This window comes from Megalobrama amblycephala, linkage group LG1 (genome assembly GCF_018812025.1).
Source record: "Megalobrama amblycephala isolate DHTTF-2021 linkage group LG1, ASM1881202v1, whole genome shotgun sequence".
NCBI classification, from domain to species: Eukaryota; Metazoa; Chordata; class Actinopteri; order Cypriniformes; family Xenocyprididae; genus Megalobrama; species Megalobrama amblycephala.
The window spans coordinates 48,810,092-48,823,292 of NC_063044.1; the positions used below are offsets into that span (position 1 = coordinate 48,810,092).

Consider the following 13,201-nt stretch of genomic DNA (forward strand, 5'->3'; position numbering starts at 1 on the left):
AGTTTGGGGATGGCCTTTTCCTGTTCCAACATGACTACACACCAGTGCACAAAGCAAGGTCCATAAAGACATGGATGAATGAGTTTGGTGTGGAGGAACTTGACTGGCCTGCACAGAGTCCTGACCTCAACCCGATAGAACACCTTTGGGATGAATTAGAGCGGAGACTGCGAGCCAAGCCTTCTTGCCAACATCACTGCCTGACCTCACACAAATTCCCATAAACACACTCCTGTCAAGTTTATACATGTTTTGAGTTTGTTTTTGATCTGTTTCCCTGTTCTGTTCATGTATTAGTTGGTTTGTCTTTTGTCACATGTTTTCTTTTGTTCAGTTTTCCGCCATTCCTATGTTTCTATGGTTACCATCATTAGTTCATTTGTACCAGCTGTTTCTTGTTAATTATTCTCATTTGCTTCTGTTACTTTGTGTACTTAAACCCTGTGTTTCCTTCAGTTCTCTGTTTGTCCTCGTCATTGTAAAGTTTGGTTGTTCTGTTCCTAGTGTTTGGTGGAGTTTTGAGTTTGTTTAAATAAAGAAAGCTGCTGCATCAAGATTCTGATTATTTTAATTTGTGCTGCAACCAGCGCCCGTGACAGAAGGACAGACCCAAAAGGATATGGATCTTGCAGCTGAAAACACCATCCTGGCTGAGGACCGTCTGTGGGGATTAAGGCAGAGTGGTCGTCCTTTGGAGAGGTATGTGGAGGAGTTTCCTGAGCTCTCCCATCGGGTGAGCTGGCCTGACGCCTCACTCGTTGTGTGTTTTCGTTTGGGTCTGGATGACGATACTATTCGCTATAGCGAACCTGCTTGTTATTTTTCTCTAGTCGAGTCTATTAATCCATTTTTCTGCGCTCCAGAAAACAAAACTAGAAGTTTTTTGCATTTAGTGGAGAGAGAATGATTGAGTACAGAAAGGCCTTAACAACTGCTAGATCTGCTTATTTCTCAAATCTTTTAGAAGAAAATAAACACAACCCTAGGTATTTATTTGATACAGTGGATAAATTACCAAGAAATAAAACTTCAACTTCTGATGTTTCCAAAGAGTACAGCAGTATAATTATGACTTTATGAACTTCTTTACTTGCAAGATTGACAATATTAGAGAGAAAATTATAACCATGCAAATGTGTACTACAGTATCGTGTCAGAGTGCATTGTAGTGTCCCTGAGGAAAAAAATCAATTCATACACTGCTTTAGGAGAGGAAGAATTGTCTAAACTTGTTAAATCGTCAAACTCAACGTTAGACCCGACTAAGCTATTGAAAGAGATGCTTCCAGAGGCCATAGATCCTCTTCTTAATATCGTTAATTCATCTTTATCACTAGGATACGTACCATAAAGTTTTAATCTGGCCATTATCAGAAGAATGGCATCTATGCTAATATTAGTCTCTCTGTTTATCCCAAGGTTTACCGTAGTCAACCGGATCTGGGCCGTATCCAGGTGAGATCGAGGACCTGCGCCTTGACACGACCACAACACAGCCCTGAAGTGTCAGCAGAGATTGAGTCAACTAGATCATCCATTGTGAAGGCCTCATCGACACAACCAGTGGCACAGCTTCTCAACAACCGTCCATACTGGCGTGATGAATACGATCCTCAACTTGATGGAACTGGAATAAATACTTTGAATGTTGCGATCCTATTAGACTTATGATGGCTACCGTAACAAAGCACTGTTCACCAGAGGAGAAATGGCCCCCCGACTAAGCCTGGTTTCTCCCAAGTTTTTTTTCTCCAGTTTAACACCTATTTGCCACCTGATGTCACCTGTTGGAGTTTGGGTTCCTTGCCGCTGTTGCCTTTGGCTTGCTTAGTTGGGGACACTTGATATTCAACAGTGCTTTGCATCTGCCTGCATTGACACCATTTTCTTTAAGAGCTGCTGTGCACCCAAAATTATACCAGTAATCACTGTAAAGCTGCATTGTAAAAAGTGCTATATAAATAAAGGTGACTTGACAATTCTCTATTTAAATGGTTCTAATTTTGAAGTTGAATAAGTTAAGAAAAGTATCTCCCTCATCCAGCCCCATAGAAAACACACGTGGCCTCACCAGCTCACCCCAAGCCGGTACCCTCCACATACTGCTCCAATGGATCGGTCCATTTCTACCCTCCTGTGTATCCCAGAGCACGTAAATGGGTTTCTAACAGCGCTGAACTGTGGGCCAAAGTGGCAGACCCAGCAATTACATCAGTCAGGTCAGCGCTGAAGTCAGCCTGCCTCCGTACATCTGCAGGACCCAAAACCATCCACATCCTCAGTCCAGAGATAAAGATGGCTGCCACTTTAGTTCATCATTAATTCATTTGTTCCAGCTGTTTCTTGTTAATTATTCTCAGTTGTTTCTGTTACTTTGTGTATTTAAACCCTGTGTTTCCTTCAGTTCTGTCTGTTCTCATCATTGTAAAGTTTGGTTGTTCTCTTCTTAGTGTTTGGAGTTTTGAGTTTGTTTAAATAAAGCTGCTGCATCAAGATCCTGATTATATTCGTTTGTGCTGCAGCCAGTGCTCATGACAACTCCTAAAACTTGTGCAGGGTTTTTCCTGCATAGAGAATTTATGAGGCGGCTGCCTCTGTCAAATTTCGTGCCACCCCTGGCAGTCAAGTGTTGACAAAAACTCAGGCAGTCACATGCTCAGATATCCCTTTACCACAGTTCCATTGTGGCTTCCTGGCCTGTGTCCATAAATCATTGTGTTTTCTATAAAGACACAGAACTCTCATTTGGTAAATCGCAAGGAATATGCGTCACTTTTTTACTATTTGTTCAAAGAGTCCTATTTTTAATAATAGTCATTTATTTGTCAAACCGCATATTCTCTTTAGTTCATTTCTCTTTTGAGGATCTTGAGGCCATATTTCCCATCATGGTTAGGAGACCAATAGTTCCTGTTCTTTATGACCCAGGAAACGGTAAGACCACAACATACAAAGTTAAACACACTACAAAACGGCATGCTGCCATGGCATTAGATGCCCAGGTGAAAAAAAAAGTACATTTCTATAATATACTTAAAGTGCTCTATTTTTGTGCATTAATTTTTTACTTAATATACTAAAAATTCTTCTTTAGTACTTCTTAAGATCATCTTAAGAACATCTAAGTGTACTCAACTATGCTATTTTGAGACAGCATGAAATATGAACTTAAATGTGCTTTTAATATACTATCTCTGTATTTAAAAAATGTATTTAGATGCCACTTGTAGTACATTTGAACCCATAGTGTACGATGTAACCCATGGCACATTTAAGTTCATACTTCATGCTGTCTCAAAATAGCACAGTTGAGGACACTTAGATGTTCTTAAGATGATCTTAAGAAGTACTAAAGAAGAATTTTTAGTATATTAAGTACAAAATTAGTGCACGAAAATAGAGCACTTTATGTTGTAGAAGTGTACTTTTTTTTCACCTTGGTGTGCTGGTTATAACAAACGTATACATGTCTATAACATTTGTAAAAACTGCTAATGAAATGCACCTATTTCTCTCTCTCACAAAATTCAGATTTCAACTCGCAAGTAACCATAATAACCAAGACATTTCTGAGGTATAAGGAGCTGAAAGTCCTCATCCAGAGTATCAGGAAGTTTCACCCAAATATCAAGATCATTGTTGCAGATGACAGCCTTAAGCCTGAGGATGTGTCTGGAAACAACATAGAGCACTACATCATGCTTCCTGCACAGGTACACACTTTTCTCTATCTGTATCCTGTGTGTGCCACATAAGGGATATCCCACTTATTCCATGGTCACCTGCCAGCAAGTTAAAACTGTCACTGATGTTTCCAGTTTGCCTGGAAGGGTAAAAATTATGTTTAGTTTCATCACTTATGGCTTGTTAGCATTCTGCACATTTTAAAGTTGGAATGAAATGGAAGTTGTGATAGTCTTGTCTTATCTATTGTGATGTATATCACTTGAACATGAAAAAATGGGTGGGCCTCGATTTTGTCCATGGGGAATTGATTGGATCATTAGGGCCCGATCACTGATGTGCTTTCTTCACATAATAGTCCTGACCTTAAGACAAATTTAGTTATAGTCATATCACCACCAGCTGGTGGCAGGAAGTATGGCAAATACAAATGACTGACATTGTGCATTACACGATTTGAATGCGCACCTCACAGACCATGGTATAAATCAAAATATTCTGGATTTACATTTATAAAAAGCTCTTGTTTCAACCAATCTTCTACATTTACAGTGGTTTATTGGTACTTTCTGCCCTGCTGTTAGCTGATATGTGACTATTGATTACTATCCGCTGCTGCTGATTTGATTTTCAGGGCTGGTTTGCAGGCAGGAATCTGGCTGTATCACAAGTCACCACCAAATACTTCCTGTGGGTTGATGATGACTTTGTATTTTTGAATGGGACCCAGATTGAGAGCTTTGTAGAGATTATGGAGGCGGTTCCAGAACTGGATATAGTAAGCATTTTATTATTATTTTTATTATTATTGGTACATGATCTGTAGTGAGAAAAGGCATTCACAGGACATGGAACTGGCTGTATCAGTAATTTTTCCTACTGATATCCTTGAAAATTAGTCTTAAATTAAATAATAATAATAATAATAAAAAATAGTCTGTCTTAAAAATGCAGTTTACTAATGAAACTATTACTGCTTGAGGTATTAGGAATCCATTCTCACTTTGACAGATTTTTTTTCTTTTTCTGTCTAGCTTGGTGGTGAGGTATCAGGTGATCAGTATTATTTCAGTTTTGAGTATGACGAGGGAGATGAAGTGGATGGCGGCTGCCTAAGACGTGTTAAAAATTTCATCAGCCACTTCCGCACTTCGAAGACTGCTTAGATGGAGTTGTACATTTTTTTTTTGGGTTGAACGGATGCAGTGAGAAGGGTTGGCTTTGACCCATTCCTGAAAAGAGTGGGTCACTCTGGTATGTATATATTACCCAAATTTTGTTGGTATCGTAAACTCATTTGAGTGCGGGTTTCTTTCTTCTGGATACATCCAGTGTGTACCCGAATTGGGGGTGGGGGGTGTGTGTGTCTTTTAAGCATTATTGAAATAATATTATTTCATGCCGGTCTATTACTGTATTAGTTGAGTCAAATCACATTTATTTATAGAGCCTATTACTTTTTATAATACAAAAGCTTTCAAAGCAGCTGCATGTTAATAAACAGCAGGAAAACTCTTGCCTTTCCTCAGAGTTCTTCATGGATGGACTTGGCCGGCTGTTGGTTGCATCTTGTAAAGGCCTTTCCATTGGCCACCAGAAACATAAGCATCGGGGCAAATATTAGTCCTTCAGGGCTCAGAAGAAAGCTGATGCGAAGAGAAAAGTGTCTCATCATTTATTTAAGAACTACCTGCAATACATCAAGTTCTGAAGGGCTTTTTTCCTCCTCTCCCTTTAAAAAGCTTTTGTCTCTTCTTTTAGGGAATTGTTGTTTAACAATATAGACTTTGTTTTTGAGCAGGGGTCAATTCTTCGTACCTCGCTTTATAAATCTGAGATGATTTGCCAGATACCAGATCTTCTAATTGTGATAACTTATTATTAATTCAATTCAATTGATAACTTATTATTAGGCTATTATTATTTTATTTTATTGTTTTATCACTCTTTTATTGTTTTATTACTCTTGGAAGAAAGTAGCAGAAGCTACAGCAGACTTTAAGTATCACCTCCGTTTAAAAAAGTTGCAAAAAGATCCTGTTTACATGAAATAAGCCTGCTTCCAAGCAGGTTTGAGCTTATGGACCTGTTGCTATAACAGCAACTCCAGGATGAGCTTTGAAAAACCAAACAATCCTGGATGTCAAATTGTCAAATCAAAGTGACAAGCGCTTAAGCCATACACTGTAAAAAAAAAAAATTCTGTAGTTTTTACAAAATTATTTTGGCAGCTGTGGTTGCCAGAATAATTTTGTAAAAAATACAGAAAAACTGTGTAAACATTTACAGAACAAACTGTAAATTTTACAGTATAAAACTGTAATTTAAGAAAATTTGAATGTAAATCAATAAATTCAACAAAGCACATTACTACTAAAATCTGTTTTGTACCTTTAACATATAATGACAACCACCATAATAATGCAGGTGGTTAAAGAGAAAGCCACATGAAGAATCAGAGTTCATCACAATTAGCTTTTCCACAAGCTGAAGTGTATATACTAATATAAAGAAGGTGCAAAGAGTCATTCACGCAAACGCAAAACACCATCATGGTAACCCACAACACTTACATAATGCAATAAACATTCATTAAACAACAGAAGATGGAACATAAAACCCTAATGTACATAACTGATAACAAAAACTATTAAGAAACATGATTATTTGAACAAAATACTTTCAAATGTTGAGTGTCACACAGGGAATTGTGGGAACATCAGTTTACAGATTTTGACTGTAAATTATACATTGATTTTGTCTTTTTTACTTATAAAAATTGTAAATTTTACTGTGAAAATTGCATAAATGTCTGGTTGGAGCTTTTACAGTTTTTCCCTATATATAATACAGGAACTTACTGTTAACCTATTTACAATTTTTTTCCGTAGTGTTTTTACAATATTTTACCGTTAAAATCACATTCATTTTTTACAGTGTAGCCATTGGTTGCTTTGGCTTAATGTTCAGTTTTTACAACAATTTTTAATGTAACTTTTTTGTGAACAAGGAGGGAAAAGTTGGCCCAGTGCTCTTCATCAGACAAAGTCAAAGACAATCATTGTCAAAATGTCACCTGTGAGAACATGAAATAAATATTTTTCTATTTTTCTATTTAACTTTTCCTTTTTTTTTTTTTTTTTTTTTTTTTTTTTTTTGCAGTTGAGCACCCTCATTGAACTTTTTTGCCTGTTAGATGTGCACAATTTGTGTTGAATCTTTATGTTTTAAAGAACTTTTTTTTTGTAAAATTTCAATATTTTTTGCCCATTGGTATTACACATATGTACATAATAACAGCAATAAACTGAAATAGATAGCTTTAGCATGTTGCTAAAAAATCCAGATTTTTCTATTCATTCTATGGTCTTTTTCCACAGAAAAATTATTGAGATGATTGTTGGCTACAAGTTGCATGCTGAGGTCTGCAGCGTCACTGTGTCTTTATTGTTAAATAATAGATGAATAAACAGATGATATTCTAGAATAAATAATAGATGATATTCTGTTAATGTATGTATAAGATGCCAGTGACTGAGTGAATGTCTCCACACACTGTGCTAAACATGTTTGGTCAGTATTATACTGTGATAATATTTTGTAATCAATTTATATATATAATCCACTCCAAATTTCTTGAACTTTAAGAACTTTAAGATGAAGTTTTGTCAATGCATCAAGAATATATAAATGTAAATTATATTATATTCTGCAGGTATGTGGACTGCTATAAATTGTGTTGGAAAACTAAAAATATTTTTTGCCCTTAATTCAATTGATAATTCAATGAATAATCTTGCGCAGTGAAGTTTTCGGTCCCTATGTTTATTCAATATGGCCAGGAGAGCTCAGTGTTATTGTTGCATACATACATAAAGAAGAACAAGAAGTTCTTTCTTGTTGGTTCAACTTACTGTATGTAATTTTTTTTCCTTTCATTCATCTCTCTTAACAGTTCTTGTTTTTTTGTTTTGTTTTTTAATATCTTTTCTGGCCATCTGTTGACTCTTTTCCATTGATTCAGCACTATTGGCACTCCTGACTCTGTGCTACACGTTCAGGATACACATACTGTATCAGTAAGATTCAATGTTACATTCTGTTGCATAAGCTATAAATATGCAGGGATGGATTATTATGACTATCGAGCTAAAGTTGGTTATTGATTGAGTCACTTCCGGTCTAAAAATTGTTAATTATTACTTTAGGGGCTGCTTAAATGATACCTTTCCTATTGAAAACCGAATACCTTTAATGCATTCGTGCCGTTCATACATGTTTAGTCTATAGGTTTGCGTGTTTGAGTGTGTATGTGCGCAGAAGCTTGGTCTTTTTTAAAAAAGTGATATTTGCCATATTACTTTACTGGTCCGCATAATACAGAAAAATTAGTCGTGTCCGCAGATCTATGCAAACTGGAATAATTTTGAAAACGTTTTATCTATACAAAGGGAAAGGAAAGGGAAGGAGGCCTTTGCAGTTGACACTGATAGTTTAGTTGACACTTCAGGGCTGCGTTTTCTTAGGCAAATGGCTGAACTGTATTGTATTTAAACCCTAGCAAATTAAGGAATGTGATGAGCTGAGCATGTCAAACTTGTAGATACATGTGGGAGCATGCAGAAATGTTGTCCCAAGAGGATCATGGCATTGCTCATGTTTGTTATTTCACTTTTTCACTTTGATAAGAGGGGTGAGCAGAAGCTTGCAGTTGTACTTTGTTTTGTTATTTGCGCCTAATTAAATAATTAAACATTATATTTTACAGCCTCATTCTTTACTTGTGGAATCGAGAGGATTTTAATGCCACAATCTATGTGCATTCTGTGTTAAATGTATGTAATTATATTGAGGAAAAAACTTCTACAGTATGTGAAAGGTGAGTTGACCATTTCCATTGATTGTGTTTCTAGCATGCACATGAATAATTAATGTTACCTTTTCCATTATATAACAGTTGTATCATCTTTTTACTAGCACGTTTTAATGTCTCTGTGTGTGGCCATGTCTCTTGTTTTCTAAAAATATAAGGTCATGCTGTCTGATTAGGTTACATGCATTGAAAATGTGTCTTGAAGGAAAATATTCCACATTCACCATTTAATGATTGTGTATATGGTTACTTTAAATGTTACACTGGCAACTGCATCAGATTTTTAAGTAGAGGTTATTCTATAAACTGAAATTTGAGATTTTTCACTCTCTTTATTCATTGTTGCACTGTAAAGTTAGGAATTTTGTACTTCATTTCATAGCATTGAAATGCATCAAAATAATTCCATGCAAAAGCTTTTTTGAAAATATTCTTGATTTAAGGTCACACATTTCATTTTCATCCCACTGAATCAAGAATATGAGACTTAAAAAGCTTCGTAAAAGCACTGAAAAGCTTTCAGAACCAGAATATGATGTGGTCAGTTGAAGAGAGAGAAATATGTTTTCAGATTTTCCACATTTTGTAAATGCATTAGTGCTTAATGCAACCATTAATGTACAGGGAACTTGATACACATTAACAGAAGTGTCTGGGTGGTGCAGTCTAAAGTGATCATCTCTATTCCAGTAAGGAGAGGGATGTCTCGGACATTCTCCTAAGAAGAAGCAGCTATCTTGAAGGGTTTTATCCTGTTAGTGTTCCACTGTACCACCCATGGTACACATACCTTTGTAGAGGATTTTTTATTGTTTATCATTTCTTTTTTTGATTTATAAAATTATGCATTGATATTTGTTTTCTGAAACTAACAAAGGAAGTGAGGCAAAGGTGCAAATGTGTTTGGCTAGAAAGCTTGGAGTTCAATAGTCATCTGCTAAGTTTTAGACCACTTTCTTTTTTATTCTTCTGATCCATATATGGTAATATGTGTAATGATTGGTTTGTGGTAACAAGGAACAATAAGAGGGGTATATAAGACAGCACTGTGTGAGGGTGTTCTTCTCTGTAGAACTCTGTATCTGCATTGAACAACCTTCTTGCAAGAATAAAATCAGCACAGACATTTCAAATGTTTGTTTCATTACATTCTCACCACTAAAGGAATAAACAATTTTTCCACAACAATTTGGTGTCAGAAGTGCGGATTCCATGTGTGATTTGTCTGGACCTGAAAACGCTTGAGGTTGATCACCCTGGTCTCCAAAGACTGACTCCCTACCCCAAAGTCTTCAGGGAAGAGGGACAAGCATCTGAGGGCCCAGACATTCACCGCCGGAATCTCAAAGAATCATCAGCAAGGAAGAAGGCATGTTTGCCCGGTGAGTCTGTTTTGAAACCATAAAATTTAGGTTTGAAAGATTTTTGAGACTTTTCCTAAGGACAATTCTGCCATGCATTATGCGATTTTGTGGCAGGAATGATCAAAAGTCAGACTGTCTGAGAGACAGAGAAACAGCATACAGCTCAACACCAGGCTTTTGAGTGCCATCACTGGCTGATGATCCAATGCAACAGCCCAACAAGTTCAACTGACTGATGATCCACACAGAACACAGAAGGACTTCCATTCCCGCTTCGAATTTTGTTAATTATCATATTAATTTGATTTCTTTTGATTATTCACTGGTCTCACAGCAGTTCTTTGTATTCTCTGTTAAACTAACATTCTGAATCTGCTTTCAATAGGTACCAGTCTTAATGAAGGAAAAGGAAGTACATAAACAGAAGTGGGAGTTTGACTCACCAATCAATTAAAACTGGGGCTGGATTTGGTATAGTGAGGGTTATTACATTACAACTAGCGGTAAAGACAAATAGATTATTGACTATGCAGAAGTTTTCTGTTAAAGAAAAGGAAAATGAGGCACAAGGTGCCCAAAGAGAAAATTATGGCTAAAAAGCAGCAATATTGGTCATTCCATTTCATTTAAGAATAATAACTAAGACTCCAAAATTTTAAATCATAAATGTTGTCATCACCAGGGGTATGAAATAGGAATGTTATTTGTCTATGGATCCAAGACTGAGTGGAAATCTCCAATCTTCAAAGTAGCTCATGAGCATGAAAACATTGTAATTGTGCAATGGATGACAAATTGCATTTGAGAAAATGAAATTGGCTTTCTCAACTGCAGGCCTAAGTCTACATGATTATTCTAAACTATTTAATCTATTTTATTTTGAAAAGTGAGGTTTACATTCGTGGTGTTAAAATGAATCTCATGGTGACTGACATCAGACAAGTGATAATTAATGTGCTAACGTTTAGACACTGTCGCAAGGGGAATGCCACAACATGTCTACGTTTAGTAGCTCCTGTCATCGGCAAAGTTTTGTTACCCATTCAGACTTGGGGGTATTCCACTTTTACAGTTTTTCTCAGTCGCTTTGGTACATTTCTCGAATCAAACTCACAATTTGCAAAACAGTAAGTGCATTTCTCAAAACAATTTGTACAAATAGCAAAACACCATGGATAACCTGCAAAAGCCACTCTCTTACTCAAAATCCTTAGTTCATCTCTCAAAAGTAAATATCTGTGTCAATGAACATGTCAGTGCCATCAGAATGACAAGTCCTTGTGTCATTGTGTACGGATAAGACAGTCAAATTGTTTAGTCATGTTCTCAATATAACAGTTTACTTTGGAGGGATGTTCTGATGGAAACTATGGCTAAAGTTTTGATGACAATTATTGTCAATTATAAGTTACATCTTAGTGTATGTGTGAGTGTAATTGCAAGAGAATGGAAAAGATTCAAATTTACTCTCTTACTGTTTGTACTGTATTTTATTGACAGAACATGTCATTGAGTCATTGAATCATGTCGTTAGAGAAAGTCAAGATTCACCTGGGAGCAATTTACCAATTCAGGACAGATTTAGAAAAAAGTCTAATGGAAATATAGAAAGTATAGAAATATGCTTGACATATTATGATAACGTGTTCAACCATTTTGCATGTAAAGACTTATGCTATGAGCTTGTGCCTAAATGTTGTGGGGGGTGAGACTATTCAACAGAGACCCAATATAATACATTTTGATCAACATGACATAAGCAACTGATAATGTAGGAAACAACAGAGAATTGTACATAATCATTTGCATGGATGTACCAAAGCATTTGCAACTTGTTCAAAGAAATGAGAAACTGCTTTTTTGATGTGCACAAGTGACACAATGATGTGAGAATTGAACAGGTAGTTTTGAGAATTTCAATTCTGATCTGAGAAATGTACCAAAGCGACTGAGAAAAACTGTAATAATATATACATTCCGTATCCATTTTACAATCTGCTGAGGCAGACAAAATGTATGATTCTCTGGCCAGAGAGGTGTGCAAGTGTGTGAAAGTGTGTGTGAAGGATGGAGAGATTGTGTTTGGTGAGACACCAAAGACAAACAAATCATTCCAGTGAAAACAGCTGTATCTAAATGTATTAAGTGGACCCACAGGGCAGAATGTGCCCAATAAAATAATGGCCATGGATGAAATTGACTTAATATTCTGGCCTGTGTTATTTCTGTGGCAGGAATAAAACAGTGCCATGTCTTGGGAAGGCAGAGAGCAAGCAAGCTTGCCCTGTCCACACCATACTGAACTTTTTCCTTTTGGAGCATGATGTCATGATGAATTTCATCAAACTGCTTTTGTTCCAAATGTATAAAATATTGTCATGTTTCTGTTAAAGACCCCCTGTGGTGAAAATCAAGTTTTTAATGTTGTTTATATGACTATGTGGTGTTTTTAATATGCTTTAAGACAAACCATGTGCAAATTCATAAGTCAGCACCATTGCTGAGTATTTTATGTTTGAAACTGCAGTAAACCAAAACCCTGTGGTTTGAAATTGTGGGTGTTTGTGACGTCACAGACTACCTTGTAACCAATCACAACAACGTGCCGGCAGGCTTTAGCATACCTTTCTCCACTGATGTTCTGAGTTCAAAGCATTTTTAAGGATACTGATTGTTAGAAGGCAGCTGTCTGACTCTGTCTGAGATAAAGAACAGGAACGGTGTGTGTAACATTAGCAACACATTATTAGCTGTTTGATAACGTAGTCAAGCAAAAGGCTAATCATATTAATTCATATTAATTAATAACAGAACCGTCGCAAGGGCTGTGCCAAGTGTGCGAGCGCATCAAAGTAAAGTGACAGCTGACCTGAAGTAAAGCAAATCAAGTTTTTTTTTTTAAATAAATGTTTTTGTCCTTCTAAATATTTTAATACTATAAAACATAGCTAAAACAATATTGCTCTGAGCGTGTGCGTGTGACCGTGATTCCTGTGCATATGTCAGTCAGTGTGGAATTGCATGTCAAGTTCTGAGAGAGCTATTCAGTCCATTATAAAGTCTGATTTTGGGTGCCTCTGGAATGGATCAAACAATAGATAGAGTTAAATTGGCTAAATGTTGAGAATAAATTTGAAATTCATAGTGCCTATTGTCCACAAGGTGGATAAATAGTGATATTGCAAATTAGATGATAAAAACCCAAAAAAAGGAAGTCACGTTTTCAAGACCTGCTCATTGTATTGATGGCAATGAAAGTATGAAAGACCAAAAAGAGCCA

At 36.4% G+C, this 13,201-nt stretch overlaps 1 pseudogene; it reads left to right on the top strand.

The window, feature by feature from the left end:
• The first annotated feature begins 619 nt into the window (after positions 1-619).
• Positions 620-5,964, top strand: LOC125268846 (annotated as a pseudogene).
• Positions 5,965-13,201: the final 7,237 nt, after the last annotated feature.